This window comes from Cannabis sativa, chromosome 9, assembly GCF_029168945.1.
Source record: "Cannabis sativa cultivar Pink pepper isolate KNU-18-1 chromosome 9, ASM2916894v1, whole genome shotgun sequence".
Lineage (NCBI taxonomy): Eukaryota > Viridiplantae > Streptophyta > Magnoliopsida > Rosales > Cannabaceae > Cannabis > Cannabis sativa.
Window position 1 is genome coordinate 27,246,634 of NC_083609.1, and position 25,253 is coordinate 27,271,886.

Sequence of the window (25,253 nt, forward strand, 5' to 3'; positions counted from 1 at the left end):
CATACACAGATTGTGCCATAGCTCTATATTCTGATTCAGCACTGGATCTAGATACAACATTTTGTTTCTTACTCTTCCAAGAGACCAGATTGCCCCCAACAAATACACAATATCCTGAAGTGGATCGTCTATCTACCTTGGAGCCTGCCCAATATGCATCAGAGAAACACTCAATCTGGGTATGTCCATGATCCTTGTAAATTATATCTCGTCCTGGTGCTCCTTTCAAGTAACATAAAATTTGCTCTAATGCTGCCCAATGATGAATTGTTTTGAGAAGACATGAACTGACTAATGACCCTAACCGGGAATACAATATCTGGACGAGTCACAGTTAGATAATTCAATTTTCCAACTAATCTGCGATATTTCTCAGGATCTTCAAATGGTTCCCCATCACGTGGAAGATGCACAACTAGATTCATTGGAGCATTACAAGGTTTTGCTCCCAATTTTCCTATCTCTGTTAACAAATCAAGTACATACTTTCTTTGAGACAAAAAAATACCTTGTTTACTCCGAGTAACTTCAATACCCAAGAATTACTTGAGCTCCCCTAAATCTTTCCTGTGAAACTAGGTATGAATGAAAGACTTAAGGGATGAGATGCCTTCAGTATCATTTCCAGTAATAACGATGTCATCAACATACACCACTAACAAAATGATACCAACAGTTGATCTTTTATAAAATACATAATGATATGACTTACTTTTCAACAAACCAAATTTCTCAAAAACCTGACTAAATTTCCCAAACTAAGCACGAGGGCTTTGTTTCAATCCATATAATGATTTGCGAAGACGATAAACTCGCCCTAACTCCCCCTGAGCAACAAACCCAGGAGGTTGCTCCATATATACTTCTTCCTAGATCTCCATGAAGAAAAGGATTTTTAATATCAAGTTGATGCAAAGGCCAATGATGAGTAGCTGCCATGGAAATGAACAGTCGAACAAATGTGAGTTTAGCAACAGGAGAAAAAGTATCACAATAGTCCACTCCATAGGTTTGAGCATAACCCTTGGCAACAAGATGGGCCTTTAAGCGAGAAATTGTTCCATCTAGATTGAATTTAACTGTAAACACCCATTTTCACCCTATGGCCTGTTTTCCAGAAGGTAAATTAACCAAGACCCAAGTACCATTTGCAACTAAAGCATTCATCTCTTCTATCATTGCAGCAAGCCAACCAGGATGAGACATTGCTTCACGAATAGTTTTAGGAATAGTGATAGAATCAAGAGAAGCAATAAAGGAGCAAGAAGAAGAGGAGAGATGATTATAAGAAACAAAAGAAGAAATAGGAAAAGTACATTGGCGTTTACCTTGCAGTGGGAAGATCATCTTTGATTTCCGGGTCTGATAACGAAGATACAGGTGCAGGACATGAAACAGGAGGTGGAGGAGGGGGGCGCCTGGTGTACACTATAGGAGGCCGAGGGAGTGGTGGAGGTGGAGGAGGTGGTGGAGGGGGTGGAGGTGTAGACATTGTGGGGGTTATGACCGAGGTAGGTGAAGGAACAAGAGACTCGTCAGATCATGTAGCAGGCGGAGAGGATGTGACAGAATATACCAACAAATCATCATCCTCCCCTTGACTAGTAGTAGTAGTGGAAGATGAAAAATAAGGGGTATTTTCTACAAAGGCAACATCAATAGAAACAAGATATTTGTCGAGATCGGGACAATAACACCTATAACCGTTCTGAAGATGAGAATAACCAAGAAAGACACACTTTAGTGCCTTAGGGTCTAATTTGGTGACAAATGGGCAGACATCGCGAGCAAAACAAATAATGCCAAATACTCGAGGAGCAACTGGAAACAATGACTTATTAGGAAAAAGAATTTTAAATGGGAAACTGCATCCATTAAGGACAGAGGATGACATGCGATTAATAAGAAAGCATGCTGTGGAAACTGCATCGACCCAAAAAGGTTTAGGAACTTTCATTTGAAACAAAAGGGCACGTGCAGTTTCAAAAAGATGTTTGTTTTTACGTTCTGCGGCACCATTTTGAGTTGCAGTATCAACAGAAGAAGTTTCATGAAGCATGGCATTAGATGTAATACCCGGAATTAAGAAAATGATTAGCAAAGCCCTAATTAGATAATAATGAGTTAATTGAGGAATTATATTATTATATAGTTCAATATATGTGAAATTATATGAAATTTAAAATGTTAAAGACCCCGTTGGTGAGCCAGGGGCATTTTGGTAATTATGACCCGAGAAGGGTAAATTGTTGAGATTAATTTAATTACGTGCTTAATAGAACTATATTATTATATAGTATGCATGTGTTGTCTTTTTAGGTGTGTTCTGACAGGTTGGCGCGGTATAGTCACAACCGGGTGTTTCGGGCCGAACCGGGTTCGGGCCCGAAATTCATTTGGGATTGAAATAATTGGCATTCTTATTATTGATGAATAATCTGAAATTTATTTGGAAATAAATGAGTAGGGAATGACTAGAATGCCCTTGTATGTGTGAGTAGGTGAAAATTGGCCCTAGGGGCATTTCAGTCTTTTGACCTTTAATGATATGTTTTGATAGAAATGGATTTTTAAGGAAAGAGAAAATTGATTTTCTGGTTTCTAATCCTTGTTACCCGTCCCTCTCTCTCTATCTCTCTAAACCTATCTTTTTCAACTTTGATTTTGGAAAGAAATTTGCTTGAATTGGAGCTTCAAATTTGTGGATTTTTGAGCTTGGAATTGAAGGGAGTTCTAGCTATATTTGAGGTAGTTTTACAGTTCTTAATTTTGATTGTTGTTGCTGAATTTGTTGGTTGAGAAGCATGTTTTCTAAGTCTTAATGCTCTTGATTGCATGAGTGTTAATCTTGATGAATTGAGTGTGTTAATCTTTGGATTTAAGTTCTTGAGCATGGATTTTGATTCTAGGGTACTTTCTAATATTGAATCATGTGTTATTGTGATGTTGTGTTGGCTGGAAAATTGTTTAAATGGCTGAAGATGAAGCTCTTGTTCTTGAGCTTGGAATTTGCTTAGTTTGAGCATGATTTTGTTGTGTTTATGCAATCTGAATTTTTGGCTTTTGCAATGAGAATTTAGATGCATTTGGGTTGTGATTTTTGAGCCTTATTATGCGTTTTTACCCTCTGTTTGGTTGGGGTTCGAAATCTAGGAAAGGTTGGCATTTTAAGACCTTAAAAATGGAGTTTTGGGGTGTTCTAAACCCAGTCGTCGCGACGGGATTTTCGGCCGTCGCGACTGGATTTGCCAGTGATAAATTCTGTTTTCTCAATTTTGTTTTGGCCATAACTTTTGACTCGGGACTCCGTTTGGGATGTTCTTTATATCGTTGGAAAGCTCGTTCCGAGCTCTATTTGATTATCTATGTTTTGAATGCCATGTTTATATTTTGTGAAAGTGAAATTGGGGATTAACCCTATTTGTGAAATCCCGGATTGTGTGACTAGGATTACCGGCACCTGATCAGGAGCACCCAGGGGTTTGGAATCTCTGTTATTGCGGGACAATAGGTAAGACAGTATTTTGCACGTAGAGTATGCGCGGTGGCGCTTATGTTGAATATGATATATGTGAGTAATTGCAACTAGGATTAGGGTTATTACCCTAACATGAGCGGTTTAATAGCCTAGGGTTATTACCCTAGTGATATATGTTGTGTAATACTATGCCATGTCGGATATATCTATATATTGGAATTATGAATTATGCGCTTAAGGCATAATTAAACTAGACTCGGTAAGCTAATACCTTGAGTTTAATTTTGATGCGGTCTAGGGTTATTACCCTAGAATATTATGAGTCCAGTGAAAGCATGAGTCAGGGTTGATACTCTTAGTAAATGTCATCTAAGTATATAGAAGTGTATTATATGCGTGATTACATAGTATGCAAGTTAGGGTTATTACCCTAAGATTATATATGTTGTAGTAAATATTGAATACACGCATGTATGTTAGAAGTTATGTGTTTAAGACATAACTGGGTTAGACCTGGTATATATCACCAGGATAAACCACCGAAAGAACGTAATACATGGATTACGTATATACATGAATAGGGTTATGCGAGCAAGGCATAACCAGGTTAGGCTCGATAATCAGAACCGAGGTAAACCCTACTGAGGCCTTATTGTATATAGACGTGTGAGAGCAACACGTAGGTCTACGCCACGTAGACATAAATAGGCATGTGAGCGTAACATGCAGGTCTATAGCAAATAGACAAATAGTGCAGTGACACTAATAATTATGTGATACATATTGAGATTAAGGGTTATGTGTCAAGGCATAATCAAGTTGGACTCGGTATCTAGAACCGAGATGAACTATTCTAAGGCCTTATTGTAATTAGACGTGTGAGAGCAACACGTAGGTCTACGCCACGTAGATATATATAGATGTGTGAGCGCAACACATAGGCCTAGGCCACGTAGACATAAATAGGCATGTGAGTGTGACATGCAGGTCTGTGACACACAGACATATATGAATGGCATTACTGTTTAAATAGCATGATGAGCATATTATATTTGTTATGATTTATACTGTCTTGCTGGGCTTGGCTCACGGGTGCTCTACTGTGCAGGAAAGGGTAAGTCAGTGGCTGATCAACCATGAGTTTGAGGAGCAAAACGAAGAATGTACATGTTCAAGCCATATCAGACCAAGCGGGTTAAGGGTCTATCAGTGTTGAACTTTTGAATTCTGTTTTGCCGCTTAGGTCGACTAGAAAGAAAAGACTTGTAATAAGTTTGTAATTATTTTTTTGGGATCCCAACTGTTTTGAAAGTTTAAATATATTACAAGTTTATTTTCATTCTGTTTAATATAAAAGTTTAAATTCTGCGCTATTTTGATTAGTAATCCCGATTAGGGGATTAGAGTTTCATAAGTATATTGGGTAGCGTGCCTGATTATTTAGGGCATTACAATTTGGTATCAGAGCGCCAAGGTTTTTAAACTTCACATGTGGGCAAATTTGAACATGTACATTCGTCGTCAGAGATAAGCTCGACTCATGGTGCAGTAAGTATTGAGAGTAAATACTTGACTGTATGTGTGATCATCTGTTTACAGCTTTCCATTTTAGGCAGTATGCAAGCATCTAAAGTATGTATGTGTTATGTGATGCCATGCTTTAAATGCTATATGATTAATAAATATTTGTATGGGGTAAATAGTTAAGTTAGGGTTTAAGGCAATAAGTGCGTAAGTGTGGTATTGGTGCTTAACTCGCTGGGGTTGTTGATTACATGGGTACTAGTAATGGACCCTCCGCAATCATCTAGACTACAGGGCGAGCAAGTAGAGCCTGGGGCTACCCAAACCAATCCACCGGCACCGCCTCCACCTCCGCAGGATCCAGGGGATAATGCGGGGGTTGGTAATGCTAATCCTCCTGCTGAATAGTAGCAGATGTTTAAAGAAATGCGAAGTGTCATACTTCGTCAAGAAGAAGAGTTGCGATGATTAAGGCAACCGGCACTGGCTGCCCCTGTTGATCAAGTGTTACCACCAGCACCTATGCCAGTGGTGGGTAACCAGGGGTTTGTTATGCCGCATAGGGACTCGGTATTTGAGCGGTTCGTGAAGCTGCAACCTCCGACTTTTCTGGGAGGTTTTGATATAATTAAGGCCGAGCAGTGGATGAGCACTATTACCCGTATTCTGGATAATATGGGAGTGACGGGAACTGAAAGAGTGAACTGTGCAGCCTTCATGTTACCAGATCATGCCTGCGTCTGGTGGGATATCGTGGGCCAAACCCGGGATGTCAGTATAATGACCTGGGAAGAATTTAAAAGTTTGTTTGAGGAAAAGTTTTACTACATCGCTGTGAGAAGTTCACACATGGAAGACTTTGTGAAGCTTACTCAGGGAAAGATGTCAGTGGCCGAATACACCCTGGAATTTGACCGGTTATCTAAGTTTGCTGGTGATCTGGTGCCCACAGATTTCACTAGGAAACAGAAATATGTGAGAGGATTGAATGCCACAATCAGTCGGGACTTGAAGATTACCACGTCACATGACGCTTTGTATAAGAAAGTGGTAGAGCTAGCCTTGATTGCTAAGGAGGCTGAGCAACATGTAGCAAAAGAGCAGACTGCAAAGGATGCCGCCACGGCATCGAATCCTCCTGCTAGTGGTAATGTCAGTAAGGGGACCGACAGTGGCAACCCTGATCACAAATGGAAGGCTGAGGCTTCCGGAACATCAGGGAGTATTAGAAAGCTTCAGGGAAATTGAGGTGGCTGTCAAGGTAAAGGATCCTCTTTCAAATCATATCTAGAATATTCAAAATGCAATATTGCCATTAGGGTGAATGATGAGCCAAGGTTGCATATTATATTTGATATGGATTATATGAATCGGATGTTCTAGGATTACCTAATCAGATGTGTGATCGTGTTAGTCGATGACATCTTGGTGAATTCTGGTTATCTTGTGTCTCTTTCTTGGGGCACGTAGTAGATAAAGATGGGATCATGGTGGATCCGGCTAAAATTGAAGCTGTTCGGGACTGGCCAACACCAAAATCAGTTACTGAAGTTAGGAGCTTTCTGGGATTAGCTGGGTATTATTGCCCGTTTGTTAAGGGTTTTTCAAAGATTCCTGTACCCTTAACGGGGCTGACCCGAAAGAACCTGAAGTTTCTTTGGACAGATCGGTGTGAGAAAAGTTTCCTGGAGTTAAAGCAATGCTTGATTACCGCTCCTGTACTAACTCTTCCTTCAGATAAGGAAAAGTTTGTGGTATTTTGTGATGCCTCGAGACAGGGTCTCGGCTGTGTGCTTATGCAGGCTGGGAGGGTAATAGCTTATGCTTCTCGGCAGTTAAAAGAGTACGAGGAGAGGTACCCTACTCACGATTTAGAACTCGCAGCAGTGGTATTTGCACTAAATATTTGGCGGCATTACCTTTATGGCGAGAAAAGTGAGATATACACTGATCATAAAAGTCTGAAATACTTCTTTACCCAGAAAGACCTGAATATGAGACAGAGGCGTTGGCTAGAGTTGGTGAAGGATTATGATTGTGAAATCCTTTATCATCCTGGTAAGGCCAACGTGGTTGCTGATGCCTTAAGTAGAAAGGGTCAGAGTCAGTTGAGTACTGTGAAGCAAATCTCTCAACAGTTAGCAAATGAAATGACTCGAGCTCAGATTGAGTTGGTTGTAGGGCAATTGGCTAATATTACTCTGCAATCCACTCTTCTAGAGAGAATTAAAGAAGCACAAAAGCAAGATTCGGAATTGATAAAAACCCAAGCTAGGGTTTTGGCTGGGAAAGCTAGTGATTTTTCAGTGGATGAAACGGGAATGTTGAGATTTGGGAATCGAGTTTGTGTGCCTATGGATGAGAACATCAAGAAAGAGATCATGGATGAGTCTCACACGACTCCTTATTCAGTTCATCCAGGGTCGACAAAGATGTACCAAGACCTGAAAACCATGTTTTGGTGGCCAGGCATGAAGAATGACATTGCTGAGTATGTTGCAAGATGTCTTACCTGTCAGCAAGTTAAGGCTGAGCATCAGAAACCTGCAGGGTTACTGCAGCCAATGAACATACCAGAGTGGAAATGGGAAGATATTGCTATGGACTTCGTGGTAGGTATACCTAGAACCACGGGACAATTTGACTCTGTGTGGGTCATAGTGGACAGGTTTACAAAGTCTGCTCACTTCTTACCTGTTCGGACAAATTTCTCCATTGACCAGTATGCTGAGTTATATGTCAGAGAAATTGTTCGTCTTCATGGTGTCCCAAAGTACATTATTTCAGATAGATATCTGAAGTTTACATCAAGATTCTGGGAGAATCTACATCGAGCTATGGGTACTGAGTTAAAGTTCAGCACGACATTTCATCCTCAGACGGAGGGGCAATCTGAGAGGACTATACAGATATTAAAAGACATGTTACGGGCATGTGTGCTTGACTTTGAGGGATCATGGGTAAAGTACTTTCCCCTGATCGAGTTCTCTTATAATAACAGCTATCAAGCAACAATCGGGATGGCCCTTATGAGCTTTTATATGGAGGAAAGTGTAGATCGCCCATTCACTGGGATGAAGTGGGTGAAAGAAAGTTCTTGGGTCCCGAAGCTGTTCAGAAAACAAGTGAGGCAGTTAACAAGATTAGAGCGTGAATGCTCGCGGCTCAGAGTAGGTAGAAGAGTTATGCCGATCCAAAGCGTTGAGATATTGATTTTCAGGTCGGGGACCTGGTATTTCTCTGAATATCTCCGATGAAAGGCATAAAACGCTTTGGGAAGAAGGGAAAACTTAGCCCGAGGTTCATTGGACCTTTTGAAATCCTTGAAAGGATAGGGCAAGTAGCGTACAGGTTGGCTATGCCCCCAGCGCTGGCAGCTGTACATAACGTGTTTCACGTTTCAATGCTTCAGAAGTATGTCTCGAACTCGTCCCATGTTCTGAGTTATGAGGCATTGGAACTTCAGCCAGACTTATCATATGAGGAACAACCAGTGCAGATACTTGATAGAAGAGAGAAAGTCTTGAGAAGCAAGACTGTGGCACTGGTGAAAGTACTGTGGAGGAACAGAAAGGTAGAAGAGGCAACCTGGGAACTCGAGACGGATATGCAGCAGAAATATCCGGAGTTGTTCAGGTAAATTTCGGGACGAAATTTCTATAAGGAGGGGGTAATTGTAATACCCAGAATTAAGAAAATGATTAGCAAAGCCCTAATTAGATAATAATGAGTTAATTGAGGAATTATATTATTATATAGTTCAATATATGTGAAATTATATGAAATTTAAAATGTTAAAGACCCCGTTGGTGAGCCAGGGGCATTTTGGTAATTATGACCCGAGAAGGGTAAATTGTTGAGATTAATTTAATTACGTGCTTAATAGAACTATATTATTATATAGTATGCCTGTGTTGTCTTTTCAGGTGTGTTCTGACAGGTTGGCGCGGTATAGTCACAACCGGGTGTTTCGGGCCGAACCGGGTTCGGGCCCGAAATTCATTTGGGATTGAAATAATTGGCATTCTTATTATTGATGAATAATCTGAAATTTATTTGGAAATAAATGAGTAGGGAATGACTAGAATGCCCTTGTATGTGTGAGTAGGTGAAAATTGGCCCTAGGGGCATTTCAGTCTTTTGACCTTTAATGATATGTTTTGATAGAAATGGATTTTTAAGGAAAGAGAAAATTGATTTTTTGGTTTCTAATCCTTGTTACCCGTCCCTCTCTCTCTATCTCTCTAAACCTATCTTTTTCAACTTTGATTTTGGAAAGAAATTTGCTTGAATTGGAGCTTCAAATTTGTGGGTTTTTGAGCTTGGAATTGAAGGGAGTTCTAGCTATATTTGAGGTAGTTTTACAGCTTTTAATTTTGATTGTTGTTGCTGAATTTGTTGGTTGAGAAGCATGTTTTCTAAGTCTTAATGCTCTTGATTGCATGAGTGTTAATCTTGATGAATTGAGTGTGTTAATCTTTGGATTTAAGTTCTTGAGCATGGATTTTGATTCTAGGGTACTTTCTAATATTGAATCATGTGTTATTGTGATGTTGTGTTGGCTGGAAAATTGTTTAAATGGCTGAAGATGAAGCTCTTGTTCTTGAGCTTGGAATTTGCTTAGTTTGAGCATGATTTTGTTGTGTTTATGCAATCTGAATTTTTGGCTTTTGCAATGAGAATTTAGATGCATTTGGGTTGTGATTTTTGAGCCTTATTATGCGTTTTTACCCTCTGTTTGGTTGGGGTTCGAAATCTAGGAAAGGTTGGCATTTTAAGACCTTAAAAATGGAGTTTTGGGGTGTTCTAAACCCAGTCGTCGCGACGGGATTTTCGGCCGTCGCGACTGGATTTGGCAGTGAGAAATTCTGTTTTCTCAATTTTGTTTTGGCCATAACTTTTGACTCGGGACTCCGTTTGGGATGTTCTTTATATCGTTGGAAAGCTCGTTCCGAGCTCTATTTGATTATCTATGTTTTGAATGCCATGTTTATATTTTGTGAAAGTGAAATTGGGGATTAACCCTATTTGTGAAATCCCGGATTGTGTGACTAGGATTACCGACACCTGATCGGGAGCACCCAGGGGTTTGGAATCTCTGTTATTGCGGGACAATAGGTAAGACAGTATTTTGCACGTAGAGTATGCGCGGTGGCGCTTATGTTGAATATGATATATGTGAGTAATTGCAACTAGGATTAGGGTTATTACCCTAACATGAGCGGTTTAATAGCCTAGGGTTATTACCCTAGTGATATATGTTGTGTAATACTATGCCATGTCGGATATATCTATATATTGGAATTATGAATTATGCGCTTAAGGCATAATTAAACTAGACTCGGTAAGCTAATACCTTGAGTTTAATTTTGATGCGGTCTAGGGTTATTACCCTAGAATATTATGAGTCCAGTGAAAGCATGAGTCAGGGTTGATACTCTTAGTAAATGTCATCTAAGTATATAGAAGTGTATTATATGCGTGATTACATAGTATGCAAGTTAGGGTTATTACCCTAAGATTATATATGTTGTAGTAAATATTGAATACACGCATGTATGTTAGAAGTTATGTGTTTAAGACATAACTGGGTTAGACCTGGTATATATCACCAGGATAAACCACCGAAAGAACGTAATACATGGATTACGTATATACATGAATAGGGTTATGCGAGCAAGGCATAACCAGGTTATGCTCGATAATCAGAACCGAGGTAAACCCTACTGAGGCCTTATTGTATATAGACGTGTGAGAGCAACACGTAGGTCTACGCCACGTAGACATAAATAGGCATGTGAGCGTAACATGCAGGTCTATAGCAAATAGACAAATAGTGCAGTGGCACTAATAATTATGTGATACATATTGAGATTAAGGGTTATGTGTCAAGGCATAATCAAGTTGGACTCGGTATCTAGAACCGAGATGAACTATTCTAAGGCCTTATTGTAATTAGACGTGTGAGAGCAACACGTAGGTCTACGCCACGTAGATATATATAGATGTGTGAGCGCAACACATAGGCCTAGGCCACGTAGACATAAATAGGCATGTGAGTGTGACATGCAGGTCTGTGACACACAGACATATATGAATGGCATTACTGTTTAAATAGCATGATGAGCATATTATATTTGTTATGATTTATACTGTCTTGCTGGGCTTGGCTCACGGGTGCTCTACTGTGCAGGAAAGGGTAAGTCAGTGGCTGATCAACCATGAGTTTGAGGAGCAAAACGAAGAATGTACATGTTCAAGCCATATCAGACCAAGCGGGTTAAGGGTCTATCAGTGTTGAACTTTTGAATTCTGTTTTGCCGCTTAGGTCGGCTAGAAAGAAAAGACTTGTAATAAGTTTGTAATTATTTTTTGGGATCCCAACTGTTTTGAAAGTTTAAATATATTACAAGTTTATTTTCATTCTGTTTAATATAAAAGTTTAAATTCTGCGCTATTTTGATTAGTAATGCCGATTAAGGGATTAGAGTTTCATAAGTATATTGGGTAGCGTGCCTGATTATTTAGGGCGTTACATTAGAGGTCATGTAAGATTGAAATTGAGCAGATGTGTACTCTTTGGCATTATCACATCTCAAAGTACGAACAGATACATTAAATTGATTTTGAATCTCAGCACAAAAAGCATAGAATATAGAAAACAACTGAGAACGATTTTTCATTAAATATAACCAAGTTACACGAGAATAATCATCCACAAAAGTAAGCAAACACCTGAATCCAGGTTGAGACAAAATAGGAGAAGGACCCCAAACATCAGAATGAACTAACTCAAAAGGAACACTAGCACGTTTATTGACTCGAGGACTCAAACTGACACGATGATGTTTGGCAAACTGATATGACTCACAATCTAATGAAGATAGCTTACTATATTGGGGACAAAGTTTCTTGACCAAAGGAAGGTATGGATGACCTAAACGACAATGAGCCTCAAAAGTGGAAGCAACACTCGACTAAGCAATAGAGGTTGGCAGAAGTGGGTCAAGAACATACAAGCCACCAGATTCATGTACTTTACCAATAATGTTCTTCGTCATAAGATCCTGAAATAAACAATGATCAAGAAAGAATGAGATGCAATAATTTAGATTACGAGTGAGTTGACTAATAGAAAGAAAATTAAAGGACAAATCAGGTAAATGTAAGACTGATGACAAAGTGAGCATAGGTGTAGGAACAATAGTGCCAGATCCAAGGACAGAAGCTGTTGATCCATCAGCTAAGGTGACAATAGAAGTGGGACTATGAGACTGAAAATTGGAAAAGAGACTAGAATTAATACCTGTCATATGATCTGTGGCACCAGAATCAATGACCCATTTTGAGGATTTGGAAAGAAGGCATGCATTAGAGTTACCTGAATCAACAATCGCAGTGACAGAAGAAGATGAAGACTTAAGTGTTTCCTGATACCTTGAGAACTTGGCAAATTCATCAGTAGAAATAAGGACTGATTTGTCAGATGCATCACTAGTGCTTGCAATATTAGCAGAGTGTTGTTGTCGATTCTTAAACTGTAACTTCCTACACTCAAACTTGGTGTGGCCTGGTTTCTTACAATAATTGCACATGATGCTCCCAGAATTTGGTGTTCGATTATTAGGTCCTTATGAATTACCTCCTTTGAATCCACTTAGAGTAGAGTTTTTTTTTTCCGGTGCATAATTATTACGACTCACTAAGGTGCTATTTAGAGGATTTGAAGAGGTAGTTTTTGTGCGAAGAACATGAGTAAACACATCTTGTAAAGAGGAGATATCAGAACTAGAGAGAACTTGTGACTTTACAGAGTCAAATTCAAATGAGAGTCCTGCAAGAAAGCTCATAATAATTATCTGCTCTCGTTGGCGCTGTTGAACTTTTACATCAAGACTAAAGGGTAATATTACATTACGTTCTTCATACGTTTTCTTGAAAGCCATAAAATAAGTCATAAGAGACTTATCTTTTTTCTCCGCACGATAAAAGGCTTTGCAAACATCATATATGCGAGATATGTTGTCTTTGCCAGAATACAAAAACTCCAAGTAATCCATTAGTTCTTTAACCAATTCACAATGATTAATCAAACTAATTACCTCATTATCGATAGAATTTTAAATTTGAAGGAACAAGCGAGCATCCTCACGGAGCCATATTTTCCTTGAATCGTTTGTTTCTTTGGGAGGATCGCCAGTCAAGTGATCATCTTTGTCATTACTCCTCAAATACAATCGAATCGTCTTACTCCATTCCAAATAATTCGAACCAATCAACTTATGGTCCGTGATTTTAGACATCACGTGAACCACATCAGAAACAATGACTTATTTTGAATCTGATTTTATCTCCGCCATAATCTCAAAAGCAAACACAATTGACAAAGAAAAGGAGTAAAAAGAACACCAAAGAATGAACACCCAAATATGAAGAAGGCATAAAAAATACCGAATTACAACCTTAAATAGATGCGAGTGGGCTTAGAAGAACAGAGTAAAGAACCGACAAAAGAACACCGTCGAAGATGCCATCACACGTGCCTCCACGCACCGGTGCGTGGGAAAACGCGTAGATGCTTCAGGCAGTGCGTGAGCCCCACGCGCGAGGAATCTGGCGACCAGACTTCAGGGTTTTGTAGATCGACGGCTGGGAAACATGTTGGAAATATTTTACCAGGATCTAGATTTACTACCATGTATGTTTTATTAACAACCTAATATGAATTCTAAAACAATGAAATAAACACATATAAAGTTTAGGAAACCTTACATTGGGTGCAGCGGAATATAATGACTCCTTCCGTTCAGATCTCTAGCCCTTGATTCCTTTTTGTAGTAGAGCATAATCAAGATCTGAACCTGGAACTCTTTCTCTCCTTCCTTTGATGCTGATTCTCCTTCTTGTTGTTTGGATTCTACACTTTCTCATTCACTCAAGGTATTTCGAAATTCAGAAGAAGAAGAAGAGAGAGGGGCGGCTATGGCTTTTCTCTGAAAGGAACAATATGAAAGTCATAGTTTCCTGAAGCCAACACTTTCTATTTATAAAATGCCAACTAGGTTTAGGTTAGAATTGTATGGCATTAAAATAATAAAAAAATAAATGGTAAAAGGCTTGCATAGTGGCCGGCCATATAAGGAAATTGGGCCTCACTTTGCAACTTTCCCATTTTGTTATTTTTCAATCCCATTTTCTCAAAAATGCCAATTTTCCAATTAACCATTAATTGCCAATTTTATTATTTAATAATAAAAATTAATTATTAAATAATATTGTCATTTAATATATTTATTAATTTAGACATATAAAGTCTCTTAATTAATAAATAAACCTAGAATCTCTTTTCTTTACAATTTCGCCCTTGCTTAGTGAAAATTCATAAAGTAGACATAGTCTAACTTTAGAATTATAATTGATTAATTAAAATCAATTAACTGAGCTTACAAGTAGTATGGTCTCAACTAGTATGGGGACCATGGGCCTATATAAATCGAGCTTCCAATAAGTCGAACCGAATTTACCAAGTAAATTCCCTAACTTATTAATTCCTTATTGAATCTACACTTAGAACTTGGAATTGCACTCTCAGTCATATAGAACGCTCAATATGTTCCACGATATAGATATGCTATTAATTATCCATTGTTATAATCCTAATATGATCAATGACCCTCTAATAGATGATCTACATTGAATAGGCACTAAATTACCGTTACACCTTCAATGTATTTTATCCTTAAAACACTTAGCTCCGTATAAATGATATTTCAGCGAAGTGAAATGAGATCTCCACCATTTATCTCTGTTTAGCCAAGCTCGAAGGATATCATCGATTCACTTCTAAATTCCTATAGAAGTTATAGACTCCATATTTATGTTAGCGCTCTCACTCAATTATACTATCATGTTCCCAAAATGTACGTATCACCCTGACCCAAAAGTAGGCTTAACTAACAAATCAAAGAACATGTATAATACACTTGAGATCGAACCTAACCATATCAGGATTAAGATCATTTGATCTAGGATCAACGGGTGATATTGAATTGAATAGATATTACGGTAAATTTTAATAAATCTAATCGAAGTTCAATATCGGTCCCTTCCGATGTATACTCCGTACATCCGATACTAGTAAACTTTACCAATGCCCTGAAAAGGTGATTACACCCAAACATGTCTTCACAAAGCGGTTGTTGTAGTGTAGCATGGGCCGTCGTGTCCACAGAGAGATATCTTATCAAAAAGTGATTAGTAGAACTTTAAGCGCAAAAAGTAAATAAATTGTTGGTGGTTTTTGAGAAAATTTTGAAAATAAATTTAAAGCAAATAAAATCGGTAGAAAATTATAATAACAAAAATGATAAGGTTTCAAGAATCACCTATATGTTTGGCTCATTTATTTGGGTTTTGATTCACACATATAACACAATTAAATTATTCACTTCCCAATAATTTAATCGGAAGATAAAACTTGAAGAACATATAATAAAAAAAATGTATTTGAGTAATATAAAATTCTCACATTAAGATTGTAGAAAATAATCTTATGAAAAATCTAAGAATGACAATATACCTTTTGTTTGGTAATAATGCAATAAGAGATTAATCATAAAATTATAATATTAATATATATTTATCCTAATCATATTCACATAGAAAAAGCATGACTATTTCTATATAATACTAAATAGAAAAATATATTAATATAGAGATAAAAAATAGAAGAAAAATATACTACTCAAATGTATAAACTTTAAGCACTTGGTGAATCAAAACACAAGTAAATATTACCTCACATATAAGATCATCCTTTACCTTATCTAGGAAACTAGCCAAAAATGCTAGCCATTCTCACAATAATCTAAAAAGAAAATATGAGAAGAGATAGATAAAATAAAACTAAAATTTGCTATAGTTTTTGCCAATGAAAAATTACACACTCCAAGGTCCTTTGCTTTTACAATATCAACCTATTTATAAATCTCACTCCCTCAAGATGGTAGGTAAAAATCTGTCAATGAAATTCTAAATAAATAGAATTAAATTGATTTGATTTGGTTAATGCAATATCAAATTTTTCTCCATAATCGTTGCTCTATGCTTTCAAAACAAAATATTTAAAATTAATTGTGTTATTGAATTGGTACTGACCAAGTGAAGATAATTGATATTCTTTGGAACTTGTGCGTGTGAACAACTTTAGCAACATAAGTGACACATAACAGCAAGGAGATATGGCTTGGATCAATTGGCTTAGCTCCAAATCAGCTTCAAATGTCAACAACTTGGACTGAGCTAAAAGGGAATTGGGCTTCTTCATCACTTTATTTTATTTCTTTGGCATATATAGTCAACTTCTCTACAAAATAAAACAAATTAAATTAAAACTCAATATTTCCATATAAATAATATATCATATTAATTAAATGAAAATACTAAGTAAAACTTAGTTTATTTTTGTATTTTAAGGCAATAAAACTGTATTTTTATGCTCCAATCACAATCCCCAACCAGCTTATTGCTAGTCCCTAACAATTCAAGCGGAAAAAAAAATTATCAAGCTGAATAATCAAGTCAAACCAAACAAAACTAGCCAAACATAAAAGAATTATCATCAAGAAATCCGAAATTGCTATGCAAACTACTCAGTTGTAATCCTAGAGTTGTGGGTGTGTGCACCAAACCATATCCATTTCTTACGACAAGCCATAACACAAATTGTATTGAAAAACTTCAAAAGCTTAAAGGTCTCAACTCCAATTTCCTCACAGGCAGTCAAAGTATTTTTTTAATGGTAGAGGTGACACTCTTGGAGTTGGAATTGTAACAATTAACACTCAAATGAGAGAGGACAAACTTTTTAGGACAAACAATTTGAACAAATATTGATCACATGATAGGCAAATCAAATAATTAGAATTTAAATGACAAATAACCTTTGGGATTTACACAAGAGACTTGAAGAATAAAGAGCCAACTAAAAGAAAATTATAAATATAGAAAAAAAAAAAAAACATTTTTTTTTTAAGAAACACATGAAGTGATGTTTCTTTCATTCATTTTATTCTTTTTTTTTTATATGGAACAATTTTTTTTTTTTGAAAATAAAAAAGGAAACACAATAACGAAATGTTGCTCTTGTTCTTTTTTTTTTATTATTTTTGATTTTGATTTTTTTTGATTTTTTTTTTACAAGAGGCAACATAAAAAATACACGAACAAAAAAAAAATAACATTACAACAAAGGCTCTTTTAACAAATGAAATTATCCCTCCGGTATATGTCATGTGTTTAAATTCCAAAAATCTAATTTGACCAACTCAAATGATCAATAAAAGTTCACAAAGTCGTTTTCTCAACTCTCACAACTCACCAAAAAAAAAATGAAAAACTTTAAGCTTGAAAATTTTCTCAACTATTTGTGTTAACAACCATCTTACCACATGTTTGGAAAGTGCATTAAAGAACTCTGAAAATCACTCCTTAATAGCTCAACATAGCAAAAACCAACTCAAATAGAATGTTTCAATCATGCCTGGAAAATTTTGAGAAAATTTGACTTAAAAATTCAACACAACAATGTAATTCTCCAAATGAAAGCTCACCACAGCTTACCACCCCAACCGAAAATCAGACAGTGTCCTCAATGTCAAAATAAATATGCAATGAGAAAGATAGGGGAAAGAGAACACCTGAAAGATGACAATATCGACGGGGCGGTAATTGAAACAACCTGATAACACAAAACAAACCCAAAACAAACAAAAATGAAAACACACAAAACTAACAGAAAATATATATATATATAAAATAAAATAAATAAAATAAAACATGTAAAAGAAATGAACAACTCAGAGTGTATAAATAGGGTCCTTAAGAAGGACCTCTTCCACATGACTCACACTCTCGATGTAATGCTTCAATCTCTGGCCATTGACTCTAAAAATTCTCCCATCAGTTGGGTCCTCAACTTCAACAGAACCGTTGGGAAAAACTTGTTTCACCACAAATGGGCTAGTCAACCGCGATCTCAACTTACCTGGGTGGAAATGCAACCGAGAATCATAAAGATACACCTTTTGATTCACCTCAAAATTCTTTCGGAAGATCTGTTTATCATGAGCAGCTTTCATTTTTTTCTTGTAGATCCTAGAATTATCATATGCCTCATTTCTCAACTCCTCAATTTCAGACAGCTGGAGTTTGCGACTAATGCCTGCAGCACTAAGATCAAAATTAAAGGCTTTGACAGCCCAATATGCCTTATGCTCGAGTTCAACAGGCGAATGACAGGCTTTCCCATAAACAAGCCGATAGGGAGACATCCCAATAGGGGATTTGAAAGCAGTACGGTATGCCCAGAGAGCGTCAAGAAGACGAGAAGACCAATCTTTTTTGTCTGGATTTACCGTTTTTTCTAGAATTTGTTTTATCTCCCTATTGGCTAACTCCGCTTGTCCATTGGTCTGCGGATGGTAAGAATTAGCAACCTTATGGAGTACACCGTACTTCCGCATGAGAGCCTCAAAAGACTTGTTGCAAAAGTGTGTGCCTTGATCACTAATGATAGCTCGAGGCGTACCGAACCTTGACAAAATATTTTCCTTCAAGAACTTGGTAACTGTTGCATTATCATTGGTTCGACAAGGTACAACCTCAACCCATTTAGAAACACAATCCACAGCAAGGAGAATGTAAAGGTAACTAGAAGATGATGGAAATGGTCCCATGAAATCTATCCCCCAACAATCAAATATCTCAATCACAAGAATAGGGTTCAAGGGCATCATGTGACGACGAGATAGAGAGCCTAACTTTTGGCACCTCACACATGAACGACAAAATTCGTTGGTGTCTTTGAACAAAGTGGGCCAATAAAGGCCACACTGTAAGATTTTTGCAGTAGTTTTCTTCACAGAGAAGTGACCACCACAAGCATCATTGTGACAAAAGTTCAAAACACTAGACACCTCATCATCAGGGATGCATCTTCGCATGATCTGATCGGGGCAATACTTGAACAAGTATGGATCATCCCAATAGAAATTGCGAACCTCGACCAGAAACTTGCGTCTATCTTGTGAACTCCACTCAGAAGGAAGTTCACCTGTTACTAAGTAGTTAACTATGTGTGCATACCACGGTAACTTAGTAACAGCAAGCAGTTGTTCATCGGGGAAATCATCACGAATAGGTGGATCATCAGCAGAATAACTAAATTCAAGTCGAGACAAGTGATCTGCGACGACATTCTCAACACCTTTCTTGTCTTTGATTGTGATGTCAAATTCTTGCAATAGAAGGATCCACCGTATTAAGTGTGCCTTAGTATCCTTTTTGGAAAGGAGGTACTTAAGGGCAGAATGATCTGTGAAGATCGTAATAGGTGAACCAATCAAGTAAGCTCGAAATTTGTCAAGAGCAAAGACAACAGCAAGCAACTCTTTTTTAGTAGTGGAATAGTTCATTTGAGCACTATTAAGAGTTCGACTTGCATAATAGACAACAAAAGGTTTCCCCTCCCTTCGTTGTCCCAAAACAGCTCCAACAACAAAATTGCTTGCATCACACATGATTTCAAAAGGCAAATTCCAATCAGGTGACTGTATGATAGGAGCGGACGTTAATTTTGCAACAAGTGTTCGGAATGCATCCTCACACTTTTGTGTCCACTCAAAATTAGCATCTTTGGCTAGGAGGTTACAGCGTGGACGAGAAATCATTGAAAAGTTTTGGATGAACCTCCTATAAAAACAAGCATGCCCAAGAAAAGATCTAACATCTTTGACAGTCTTCGGAGTGGGCAAATTAGAAATGAGATCAATCTTAGACTGATCTACCTCAATCCCTCTTTCGGAGACAATGTGTCCCAAGACTATGCCTGAAGATAGCATGAAATGGCATTTCTCCCAATTGAGTACAAGACCTTTCTCAATACATCGTGTTAAAACAGCTTCTAAATTAAGAAGGCATGTTTCAAAAGAACTTCCAAAGACTGTTAGATCATCCACGAATACTTCCATACATTTTTCAACCATGTCACTGAAAATGCTCATCATGCACCTTTGGAAGGTGGTTGGTGCATTACACAGTCCAAATGGCATATGCCGAAAAGCATAAGTACCGAAAGGACATGTAAAAGTGGTCTTATCTTGATCCTCCAATGCAATCTCAATTTGATAATAGCCTGAATAGCCATCAAGAAAGCAATAAAAAGGATGCCCAGCCACACGTTCAAGGATTTGGTCAATAAATGGAAGTGGGAAATGATCCTTACGGGTTGCAGCATTCAACTTTCGATAATCAATGCACATACGACAACCCGTCACAGACCTTGTGGGAACAAGGGCCCCTTTGTCATTTTCAATAACAGTTACACCCGATTTCTTGGGTACTACCTGAATTGGACTGACCCATTTGCTATCAGCCACTGGATAAGCGATGTTAGCATCCAAAAGCTTCAACACTTCAGTTTTTACAACTTCTTTCATGGTGTGGTTTAGTCTTCTTTGAGGATCTCTTCGAGGGATTGCTCCCTCCTCCAACTTGATTCTATGGGAGCAAATTAAAGGGCTAATACCTTTAATATCAGCAAACGTCCAACCTAATGCAGGTTTATGCTTCTTTAGTAGCTTGACTAGTTGCATTTCCTGTGAAGGATCAAGTTTGGACGAGATGATAACAGGAAAGGTATCACCATCTCCTAAGAAAACATGTTTTAAACCCTCAGGTAGTTGGGCTAGCTTAACAGTGGGAACCTCTTCAGCAGAAGGTTTTGGCTTTTCCCTTTCACCAGGTAGCTCTTCAAAGCGAGGTTGCCAAAACTTTGCTCTTCCGTTTTGTGAGTCTTTATAACAAGAAATTTCATTAATGGACTCATTAAAACCAGAACTTTCAGAAACTGAGAAGAGTTCATCAAGATCATCAGAATTTTTTTGCAATTGAATCTCCTCAGAAATGAGCGTGTCAATCAAAAATGTCTGATAACACTCATCATCCTCATGTGGTTGCTTTGCAACATGAAAAATATTGACCTCAAGAGTCATATTCCCAAAAGATATCTTCATTAGACGATTCCTACAGTTAATAAGGGCATTAGCTGTAGCGAGGAAAGGTCTTCCAAGTATGATAGGGATTTTGGATTCCATGTTAACCACAGATTGAGTATCCAGGATAAGAAAGTCCACGGGGTAATAGAATTTGTCAACTTGAACAAGAACATCCTCAACAATTCCCCGAGGCTTCTTGATATACTGATCAGCCAACTGTAAGACAACAGAAGTAGGCTTGATTTCACCAAGACCAAGTTGCGAGTAGACAGAATAAGGCATGAGATTAACACTCGCTCCTAAGTCTAGCAAAGCTTGACTAAATTCATGAGTCCCGATTTGACAAGAAATGGTGGGACAGCCAGGATCTTTGTATTTTAGCGGTGTCTTTTGTTCAATTACCGCACTAACTTGCTCAGTCAAGAAAGCAGTCTTTTTGACATGATGCTTCCTTTTTACAGTGCAAAGATCCTTGATGATTTTAGCATAGGCTGGCACTTGTTTGATGACGTGAAGCAAAGGAAGATTAATCTTCACTTGTGTCAAGTGCTCAAGGATTTCTCCTCAATTTTCAAGATTTTTCCCAGCAGGTCTCAAAGCCTGGGGAAATGGAACTTTTGCAGAAGCATTGGATGGCACACTTTCAGGGACAATATGTGGAGATTTTGAAGTGGTAGCTGCTATTGGTTGATCTTCCAAAGTTTTACCACTTCTAGTTGTGATGGCATTAGCCTCCTTAACTATTTGATCATTAGAGCTGGAGGTTTGAGCCGTATGTTGCCCTTGTGCATTGAATTGAGGCTGAGAAGGAAGTTTGCCTCTTTCAGAAATAGCCAAGGACCCAGTCAATTTTGAAAATTGACTCTTCATTTCTTTGATTTCTTCCATCATTTGGCGATTTATTTTAGTTTGCTCCTCCATAAATGATTGAAAGGTGTTCTCAAGAGAACTCCTTTGAGGTGGAGAATTGTATTGAGGAGCAGGCTGAGCTTTTGACGGTTGATTTTGGTGCTCATTTCTCCATTGCCCTCCGGAAGATTGTGCTTGGTTGGGATCTTTCCAGCTGAAATTTGGGTGGTTTCTCCAACCAGAGTTGTACGTATTAGAATGGCTTATTGTAGGTCCGTAAGGCATTGCATTGCTCTTCATAAACCCCCTTCATTTCTCTAAAGGCTAAACAATCCTTAGCTAAATGATCCGATTCTCCACACACAAAACATGGCTCATGTATTTCTGCTTTGGCAACCATATTCAGTCCTTGCCCACTTTTTTTTTAAAGGCCTCAAGTTGCTTTGTTAAGGACTCAACTTGGGCTTTGAGACTGTCCTCCTCCCTTAGTTGGTAAATTCCTGCTGGTCGATTTCTATTAGTGCTTTCAGTAGCACTTGGACCAGTCCAAGTATGAGATTTTTCTGCAAGCTCATTGAGATATTCAAAGGCTTCTTCAGGATCTTTTTGGAGGAATTCACCATTGCACATCATTTCTATAAACTGGCGTTCACGACTAGTGAGGCCTTCATAGAAATAACTAACTAGGCGCCGTTTTTCATAACCATGGTGGGGACAAAGAGTTAACAGTTCTTTAAACCTTTCCCAGACTTGATAAAGAGTTTCATTGTCTTTTGGGGAAAAGGTAGAAATCTGCCTTTTTAAACCATTGGTCTTGTGGTTAGGGAAGTATTTGTGAAAGAATGATGATGTCATTTCTTCCCATGTTCCAATAGACCTTGGTCTAAGAGAGTATAACCAGCTTTTAGCATTATCCTTCAAAGAGAAGGGAAAAAACTTTAATCGCACAGTATCCGCGATATTAGCTTGGTTATAACAAGTGGCTACCACATCCTCAAATTCCCTAATATGCACATAAGGATTTTCATTTTCTAAACCATGGAAATTTGGCAAGAGTTGAATCATGGCAGGTTTGAATTCAAAATTGGGCATATTAGGTGGAAAGAGGATACAAGAAGGGGTAGGAGTGCGAGTAGGATGGAGATAGTCATTTAGACTTCTCTGCTGAATTTCATCATGATGGGCCATGGCGAATGGATTATGAGCAATTGTTGAGGTGGGAGAGGCAATGCTTGATGTATCGGAAGAGTTATCACTAGGGGTGTTGGGTCTCCTTACAAATCTCCCTAGTTCATCTCTATGACGATTCATTCACTTAATTTTTTTTTTAATTTTTTTTTTGTTAAACTTGTTCCTTGGTAAATTTGGACAATTTGAAATGATCTCACATGCCTCACCAGACTTCCTAGGGTACTAAGTGAGTATTAAAAATCACAATTCAAATATTTCTAACCAAATGACCAATAAGTAAAATAAATTACTTATTTTGAAGGAACAAGCTTGGTTTTTTTTTTTAAATAGTAATAAGTCCAAAAATGTAATAAGACAAGGGCATACACAAGAAATATTCCCAGGCCGATTGGGAAGGTTGCCAAGGTACCGCTTCGTCCCACACTTTCCTAGACAGAACCAAGGTTCCCAGGAAAGTGTAGAGGGTACTCTATCACAAGCCTTAAAAGCCAATCTTTCTAGACAGAATACTCTCAGTTTTTACCACTTGTTGCATTACACTTTGTTCCTAATACTATAAAGTTTTATGAATAATTTTATTTTAAAATTTTATGATTTTTTTTTTTAATAATAAAGAGGTGGAACCTAAATTAAAGCTAATCTAAAACCAAAGGTTACACAAATTAAGGGACTAAACCTAATAATTTGAAATCTATAAATTTAAAGCTAAAGAAAAAATAATAACAAATGACAAATAATTACAAAATTAACAATGAATGATAATTTGAACACAATAAATGTAGAAAAGAAAAGAAAATATTAAAAAAAAATTAATGACTAATATATATATTATATAAAACTAATACTACATATATAATTGAACGAAAAGAGAAAAAAAAATATATGTATATAAATATATAAGCGTATAATAAATATGACAATTTTTATTTTTAAGTTATTAGACACAAAGAGAAAAATTAATAATTAAAAAAAAATACAAGTGTTATATATACACATTATAGAATGACTTACCTCTTGGCTGAAAACTCCACTAAGTTTTGATTTCAATCTCCCCGGCAACGGCGCCAAAATTTGATTATGCCCAAATTTGTCTTCACAAAGCGGTTGTTGTAGTGTAGCATGGGCGGTCGTGTCCACAGAGAGATATCTTATCAAAAAGTGATTAGTAGAACTTTAAGCGCAAAAAGTAAATAAATTGTTGGTGGTTTTTGAGAAAATTTTGAAAATAAATTTAAAGCAAATAAAATCGGTAGAAAATTATAATAACAAAAATGATAAGGTTTCAAGAATCACCTATATGTTTGGCTCATTTATTTGAGTTTTGATTCACACATATAACACAATTAAATTATTCACTTCCCAATAATTTAATCGGAAGATAAAACTTGAAGAACATATAATAAAAAAAAATGTATTTGAGTAATATAAAATTCTCACATTAAGATTGTAGAAAATAATCTTATGAAAAATCCAAGAATGACAATATACCTTTTGTTTGGTAATAATGCAATAAGAGATTAATCATAAAATTATAATATTAATATATATTTATCCTAATCATATTCACATAGAAAAAGCATGACTATTTCTATATAATACTAAATAGATAAATATATTAATATAGAGATAAAAAAATAGAAGAAAAATATACTACTCAAATGTATAAACTTTAAGCACTTGGTGAATCAAAACACAAGTAAATATTACCTCACATATAAGATCATCCTTTACCTTATCTAGGAAACTAGCCAAAAATGCTAGTCATTCTCACAATAATCTAAAAAGAAAATATGAGAAGAGATAGATAAAATAAAACTAAAATTTACTATAGTTTTTGCCAATGAAAAATTACACAATCCAAGGTCCCTTGCTTTTACAATATCAACCTATTTATAAATCTCACTCACTCAAGATGGTAGGTAAAAATCTGTCAATGAAATTCTAAATAAATAGAATTAAATTGATTTGATTTGGTTAATGCAATATCAGATTTTTCTCCATAATCGTTGCTCTATGCTTTCAAAACAAAATATTTAAAATTAATTGTGTTATTGAATTGGTATTGACCAAGTGAAGATAATTGATATTCTTTGGAACTTGTGCGTGTGAACAACTTTAGCAACATAAGTGACACATAACATCAAGGAGATATGGCG

At 37.0% G+C, this 25,253-nt stretch overlaps 1 long non-coding RNA gene and 1 other non-coding gene across 2 annotated transcripts; both read left to right on the plus strand.

The window, feature by feature from the left end:
- The first annotated feature begins 2,472 nt into the window (after positions 1 to 2,472).
- LOC133031084 (uncharacterized) lies at positions 2,473 to 4,817 on the plus strand. Its single transcript, XR_009684590.1, has 2 exons — positions 2,473 to 3,511; positions 4,587 to 4,817. It is a non-coding gene; the product is annotated as an uncharacterized LOC133031084 (long non-coding RNA).
- A 17,789-nt stretch (positions 4,818 to 22,606) lies between these two features.
- On the plus strand, positions 22,607 to 22,714 carry LOC115711816 (small nucleolar RNA R71). The gene has a single exon (XR_004010686.2). It is a non-coding gene; the product is annotated as a small nucleolar RNA R71 (small nucleolar RNA).
- The last annotated feature ends 2,539 nt before the right edge of the window (positions 22,715 to 25,253 follow it).